The sequence below is a fragment of the Babylonia areolata genome, chromosome 21 (assembly GCF_041734735.1).
Source record: "Babylonia areolata isolate BAREFJ2019XMU chromosome 21, ASM4173473v1, whole genome shotgun sequence".
In the NCBI taxonomy this organism is placed as follows: Eukaryota; Metazoa; Mollusca; class Gastropoda; order Neogastropoda; family Buccinidae; genus Babylonia; species Babylonia areolata.
In genome coordinates this window covers 57,167,536-57,175,035 of record NC_134896.1, presented here as the reverse complement: position 1 = coordinate 57,175,035, position 7,500 = coordinate 57,167,536, and the positions used below count along the sequence as shown (strand labels likewise).

The window sequence follows — 7,500 nt, the reverse complement described above, 5'->3', positions numbered from 1 at the left end:
GAGATGGAGCCATTGGTGTTGACTGTCGGTAAGAGATGGAGCCCTTGGTGTTGACTGTCGGTAAGAGATGGAGCCCTTGGTGTTGACTGTCGGTAAGAGATGGAGCCCTTGGTGTTGACTGTCGGTAAGAGATGGAGCCATTGGTGTTGACTCTTGGTAAGAGATGGAGCCCTTGGTGTTGACTGTCGGTAAGAGATGGAGCCATTGGTGTTGACTGTCGGTAAGAGATGGAGCCCTTGGTGTTGGCTGTCGGTAAGAGATGGAGCCATTGGTGTTGACTGTCGGTAAGAGATGGAGCCCTTGGTGTTGACTGTCGGTAAGAGATGGAGCCATTGGTGTTGACTGTCGGTAAGAGATGGAGCCATTGGTGTTGACTGTCGGTAAGAGATGGAGCCCTTGGTGTTGACTGTCGGTAAGAGATGGAGCCATTGGTGTTGACTGTCGGTAAGAGATGGAGCCATTGGTGTTGACTGTCGGTAAGAGATGGAGCCATTGGTGTTGACTGTCGGTAAGAGATGGAGCCCTGTCCCCACACACTTCAGACTCGTCCTACCCTTTGTCCCAACATGACGACTGTTGGTAATGGCGTGTGGGGTGTCTTCCAGGCTGCATATTGTTGCTTGTACATTATGTGTGCGCACGTGTGAGCGTGTGTGTGTGTGTGTGTGTGTGTGAGGGGGGGGGGGGGGTGGAGGGGGGTGCATTCGCACGCTTTCGGGTACGGCACGTGTGTCTTGGAGTGCAAAAGTTCGCTGATCGTGGCAATTTTTTTAATGTTCTTCTCATTTTGTTTTCTTTGAACTCCTGTTTGATTTCAGTCATTGCTGCTGTCTAAACGTCGCAGTCTTCTTCCACTGTCGTTTCCACGTCTCCACGTCGCAGTCTCCTTCTTCTGTTGTCTCCACGTCATAGTCTTCTTCTGCTGTCGTCTCCACGTCATAGTCTTCTTCTGCTGTCGTCTACACGTCATAGTCTTCTTCCACTGTTGTCTCCACGTTACAGTCTTCTTCCACTGTCGTCTCCACGTTACAGTCTTCTACCACTGTCGCCTCCACATTACAGTCTTCTTCCACTGTCGTCTCCACGTTACAGTCCTCTACCACTGTCGTCTCCACGTTACAGTCTTCTACCACTGTCGCCTCCACATTACAGTCATCTTCCACTGTCGTCTCCACGTTACAGTCTTCTACCACTGTCGTCTCCACGTTAGTCATCCTCCACTGTCGTCTCCACGTTACAGTCTTCTTCCACTGTCGTCTCCACGTTACAGTCATCTTCCACTGTCGTCTCCACGTTACAGTCATCCTCCACTGTCGTCTCCACGTTACAGTCTTCTTCCACTGTCGTCTCCACGTTACAGTCATCTTCCACTGTCGCCTCCACGTTACAGTCTTCTACCACTGTCATCTCCAAGTTGCAGGTTTCTTCTGCTGTCATTTCCAACCTTACACAGTAGCGCTCTTACTTCAGCTGTGCGACCGTCCGTTTTGCTGGCTCCTTTCGAACTTTCCTGAGTAGACACGGTCCAGTCTCATCAACCTACCTAATGTTTGCTGTCTAATTGCCGCACAGCCCAAGGCAGAGGATTCATTAATAGTATTGTGCACTTGTTAGCGCATGGCTCACAAAATCATGAAATGTACGTGCGTCTCACAATAAAACGTGATGCACTGACATGGGGCACACAACTGAACTGTTCCAGGTCTCGTGGGGTATGAATCTTGAACGAACAAACCATTAAAACATGTTCACAAGACACCCCCCCCCCCCCCCAAAAAAAAAAAGTCCTCCCAAGATAACTTCTAAAACCTATGTTTATCTCATCAGCAGTCCACTGACACTCCGAGCATCTCTTCATTAAGCATCATTTGTTGTCAGTGAATTAGCAACAGACTAAAACATCGTGTTTATTGCATTGTACAACTCAATTGGAAATCTCACCCCTCCAACACCCCCCCCCCCTCCCTCCCATATAGATGCCCGACCTTTTCCATATATACGATAACTTTCGAAGTCGTATATCGTTGGTGTGCAAATAATTCATCTTGACTACCCATGACAGTTAAATGATTACAAAGCCCTAATCATGCGCTGTGTGCACATACACGCAAGTGCAACCTCCTCCACATATTCTCCCCTCTCTAAAATCCCCAATATCACCCCCCTTTCGACTACACACACACACACACACACACACACACACACACACAAACACACACAAACACACACACAGAGGCACACACAAACAGAAACACTCGCGCGAGCACACACACACGAACACACAAACACACAGACATAGTCGCACAGACACACATACAGACAGACAGACAGACAGACAGACAGAGAGAGAGAGAGAGAGAAAAGCGCTCGCGCGAGCACACTCCCTCACCCACACCCACACACACACACACACACACACACACACGCACACATACTCACACACACACACATAGGCACACACACACATAGGCACACACACACACACACACACACAGAAAAGCGCTCGCGATAGCACCCACCCACACCACACCCACCCATCCACACCCACACCCACACACACCCAAACACACGCGTGCGCGCGCGCGCGCAAGCTGCTGCATCAATACACTATACCCATTTCCGAGGCCACTTACAAAAATTACCGCCGACGGCACACACACCACTTCCAGCACCCTCAACCCAGGCAATGATAATGCACTGTGCCCTGTCCACCTGCAAATTCCATTCTGTTCATTACCACTTAGCACCAAGTCTGGGATACCCTCCAACACCCCGCTCCCCCCCGCCCCCACCCCCACCCCCTACCCCCCACCCCCAAACACACACACACACACACACACACACAAACCCTCCAGACAAAAAAACGTAAAGCAATAAAAAAATAAATAAATAAATAAATAAAAACAAACATGGAAGCTGTGTCAGTTTCAGTTTCAGTTTCAGTTTCAGTTCTCAAGGAGGCGTCACTACGTCCTGACGAATCCATATACGCTTGGCCACATTAGCTAGGCATATGCCTGACCAGCAGCATATGGTTTGCTTTTTAACTCTCAACCACACTAGAATTTATCAACTGTTCAGTTTGGAATGCAAGTGATTCTGCTGAGCATCAGACCACGTGGGTGTTTTTTGTTTGTGTGTGTGTGTGTGTGTGTGTGTGTGTGTGTGTGTGTGTGTGTGTGTGTGTGTGTTCTTTTGATGGGGCTTTAAAAAAAGCTGCTTACTCTCTGTGGAGCTCCTTTTACACCTTACTATCTGTCTGTCTGTCTGTCTGTCTGTCTGTCTGTCTTTCTATCAATGTGTGTGCAGAGAGATAATTTGATAGATACAGATTCACACAAAGGTAAGGCCATCTCTCTCTCTCTCTCTCTCTCTCTCTCTCTCTCTCTCTCTCTCCACACACACACACACACACACACACACATATATACATATATATATATATATATATATATATATATATATATATATATATATATATATATATATATATATATATATATATATATGCATGTATATTATCATAAAGTATTAGAAAAAAACGACAGAGATATGACTTACATCGTGCAAGCTGCATAGGGTCCACGAGTCAGTTTCACTGCTTGGTTCTAACTTTCTGACAGTTACACCTGTCAAAATGCCTACAGTGACCCAACTACGCCATTGGTCAGTCCCATACGACACACAGTTAATAGCGGGTTACGACCTTTCTAGGCTCTTCTGTCCGAGCAATGCAACTAGTTCCAGACCTCTGGCTGTTTAGGCACGCTTGTACTGTTGAACAGCTTGAAAAAAAAAGTATTTTATTAAATCGATGTTTTCAGCCCCAAATCATCAAAGCTATCAAACAGTTTACATCCAACAGCTATGCAAAATTAGCCGGATATTTAGCATTATTTCTTCATGCCTATGGAGAAAATCTTGCAGAGGTCCTTACCTTGCTATGAAGCATGTACATAAATGATTCGTACTGAAAATCAAGCGAAGTCTTCGACCGCGATATACACTTTATTCGTATAACCGACTATCACTTTTTCTTTCTTTCTTTCTTTTTTTGTGTGTGTTTTTGTTTGTTTGTTTTTCTGTAAATAGACCCCTTCAGAAGAGGTTTTAAAGCTCGCTTTTGTGGGGTTCTTTTAATAACATGTATGCAACGGCATGTACATAAATGATTCATACTAAATGATATACACTTTATACGTATAACAGACTATCACTTCTTTTTTCTTTTTCTTTTTTGTAAATAACCCCCCCCCCCTCCCTCAGAAGAGGTTTAAAAGCTCACTTTTGTGGGGTTCTTTTAATAACATGTATGTAACGGTATGGAAGCTTCCCTGCTATTGATTTTCAGTTTTCTGTAATCGCCTCAATGTATACCTTGCGGCATACTTACTTCCACATGGAAGTGGTGCCAGGAGCGATTGGAAATTTTTACTTTTATGTATAAGTGAAAAAAACACACCTCCTCTTAGAAAGTCAGGAATTAATATCCGGTGAGGCTCTGTCTGTCTGTCTCTCTCTATCTCTCTCTCCCCCTTTCTCTCTCCCTGTCTCTGCCTCTCTTTCTCTCTCCCTTCCTCTCTCTCTCCCTATCTCTCTCTCCCCCCTCTCTGTGTGTCCAAATCGATACATTGCTCATGGCGAGAGAGACAGAGACAGAGACAGTCAGTCAGTCAGGTTGAGACAGCGAGACAGAGAAGCGCGCGCGCGCACACACACACACATACACACACACACACACACAAAACAGACCCCCCCCCCCCCAAACACACACACACACACACACACACACACACACTGAGAACAAGAGAGAGTGAGAGATATAAACAGGCATGTACGGCGAGACAGAGAGACAGACAGACAGAGACAGACAGACAGAGAACTACCAAAAGGACTCCAGAGAGTGGCAGCTGCCCACCATTCCACCCTCGCTGTGCGCAGCTGCCGGTGCAGCATCCTATTTATACACCCCCGTTGTTGGGTTTTTTACCCCGTGGTCAAATATAACCCCATCAGCCCAGGTTAACCCCCAGGAGTGCGGGAGTGTTGGGGGTGAGGGGGTCGGGGGGGGGGGTTCTTTGCAGACCAGCTTGGAATGACCGACAGGGAGAAACTAGAACCAGTCAGTACTGACCCTTTTCTAAGTTAGGAGCAACAGCCAAGTGGATACAAACTTCCCTTTCACCACCAATACCGCAGTTCAGCATCAGCTACAGATAGAGAGCACCCCTGTCACTGAACTGTCACCGGATCATGGGTCTGTTGTCCACGAACCTCATGGGTCTGTTGTCCACGAACCTACTGCTCGTATTTTTCGGTGGTAGCGTACATCTTTTTTTTTCTACACATCACAGGGGAATCCCCAGCTATTCTTAGATACCATCCATTATTTTTTGTTTTTTTATGGCACAGGGGAATTTTGCATTCTAAATTGACTGGCGGTGCGAGTTAAAGCGTTCGGCGTTCAATCTGAGGGTCCCGGGTTCGAATCTCGGTGAAGGCGCCTGCTGGGTAAAGGGTGGAGATTTTTCCCGATCTCCCAGGTCAACATACATGCAGACCTGACTTGTGCCTGAATCCTCTTCGTTTTTATACGCACGCAAATCAAATACTCGCGTTAAATATCCTGTAATCCATGTCAGCGTTCGGTGGGTTATGGAAACAAGAACATACCCAGCATGCACACACCCGAAAACGGAATACGCCTGCCTGCATGTCAGGGTAAATAAAAACAAAGCGGTGTTACACGTAAAAAAAAAAAAAAAAAAAAAGTTATATGTCTGAGTGTGTGTGCGTGCGTGACTTAAACTTGACTGAACAACAAGGGGAACGAACAGACACTGTATATGCAGACATGCGTCTCAACCATTCTGAGACCTTGCTCCCTCCATTCGAGGTTACCCTCCGAAAAAAATGACCCCCGGGTAAAAACAAACAAACAAACAAACAAAAACCCACAACAACAACAACAACAAAAACAGAAAGGGGAAGGGGGGGGGGAGTTTGAGGCTGCCACACCGGGTGCACGGGCCCCGATGCAGCCATGTCCCCCTCCTTACGTCACCATTGTCAACAGGATCGATGCGGTCTGAGCTCCTGCCCCCCACACCCCGTGTATCTGTTGACACTGAGTAAGCACTCCCCAGACAAATGAACTGGGGTAAGTGCGTGGAATTGTGCGTGTGTGTGTGCGTGTGTGGGGTGTGCGTGTGTCTGTGTGTGTGCGTGTGTGTGCGTGTGCGTGTGTGTGTGTGTGTTGGATATGTGTGCGCGTGTGGAATTTGTGCATGCGTGCGTGCATGCCTGTGTGTGCATGTATGTCTGCATGTGTGTGTGGATGGAGGAGGTGGGGGTTGTGTGGGCATGCGCGCGTGCATGAGTGCGATTCCTGTGATTTGGTGTGTGTGTGTGTGTGTGTGTGTGTGTGTGTGTGTGTGCAACTGTGTGTGTGTGTGTGTGTGTGTGTGTGTGTGTGTGTGTGTGTGTGTGTGCAACTGTGTGTGTGTGTGTGTGTGTGTGTGTGTGCAACTGTGTGTGTGTGTGTGTGTGTGTGTGTGTGTGTGTGTGTGTGTGTGTGTGTTGTACGTGACGCATGCTCGCTTGACGTAATCGAAAATTTGTAGTCAACAGTTTTCCCCTTAGAAATCCATCACCACTTTAAGCTGACGTGTAAGTTAAACGTTTACGTACTTCTTTACGTCACCACTCCGGATATGACGCATCCTTCATCTGCCCAACCGTCTCACCCACCTTCCCCACCCCTCAGGGGAAACATACATCTCTTTCACATCCTCCCAGATGATTGGTTTCACAACACAGTCCTCTCCCAGGACATGAAGTCGTACCTTGGAAGAGAGAGCTCTCTTTCTTTCGGACTGTCTCTCTCCGCCTGTCTGAAAGATTCCCTCCATTGTTGAAGGTCCTTCTCTGTCTCGTTATTTCCCCCAGCGGCTAAAAGTTTGCACTCAGCAAGACATGTACCGAAAGTTTGAAGAGATCTGTTTGATGACGGCGCTGCTGCTGCCTGAATGATGAACTAGCTTTAAAGTCCTGATAGAATTGAACGAGAGAGAGAAAGAGAGAGACACAGACAGAGACAGAGAGGGGTGAGAGAGGGGGAGGGAGGGAGAGAGTGGGAGAGAGACAGACAGGAGGTGAAGGAGGGAGAGAGAAGGAGAGAGAGAGAGAACACTGAACACTTTAATGTCAATAGCTTTACAGCCCTAATGACATGGGGGTTCATAATACAAATAACAACATGCATCAATAGTAATAATATTGATGAAAACCAAATCCAAAATGAAGTCAGTCGATCTGTGCAACTAAGTGCAGTTCGACCATCCATTCAAAGTAATGTGATGTAGAGAGAGGGATAAAAACATATATAAACGTATAACATAAATATTTTCCATATGAGAATGATAACACAGATTTCAATGTTCACAATGAACAACACCTGATACTATTTTATTGTTTTGTTTTGTTTTTTTTCGTCGCATG

General features: G+C 46.7%; 1 protein-coding gene across 1 annotated transcript in view; it reads right to left on the bottom strand.

Annotated features, from left to right (window-relative positions):
* The window catches only part of LOC143296381 (alpha-mannosidase 2x-like), a 303,112-nt gene that overhangs the window by 193,959 nt on the left and 101,653 nt on the right, over positions 1-7,500 (bottom strand). The window lies entirely within an intron of this gene.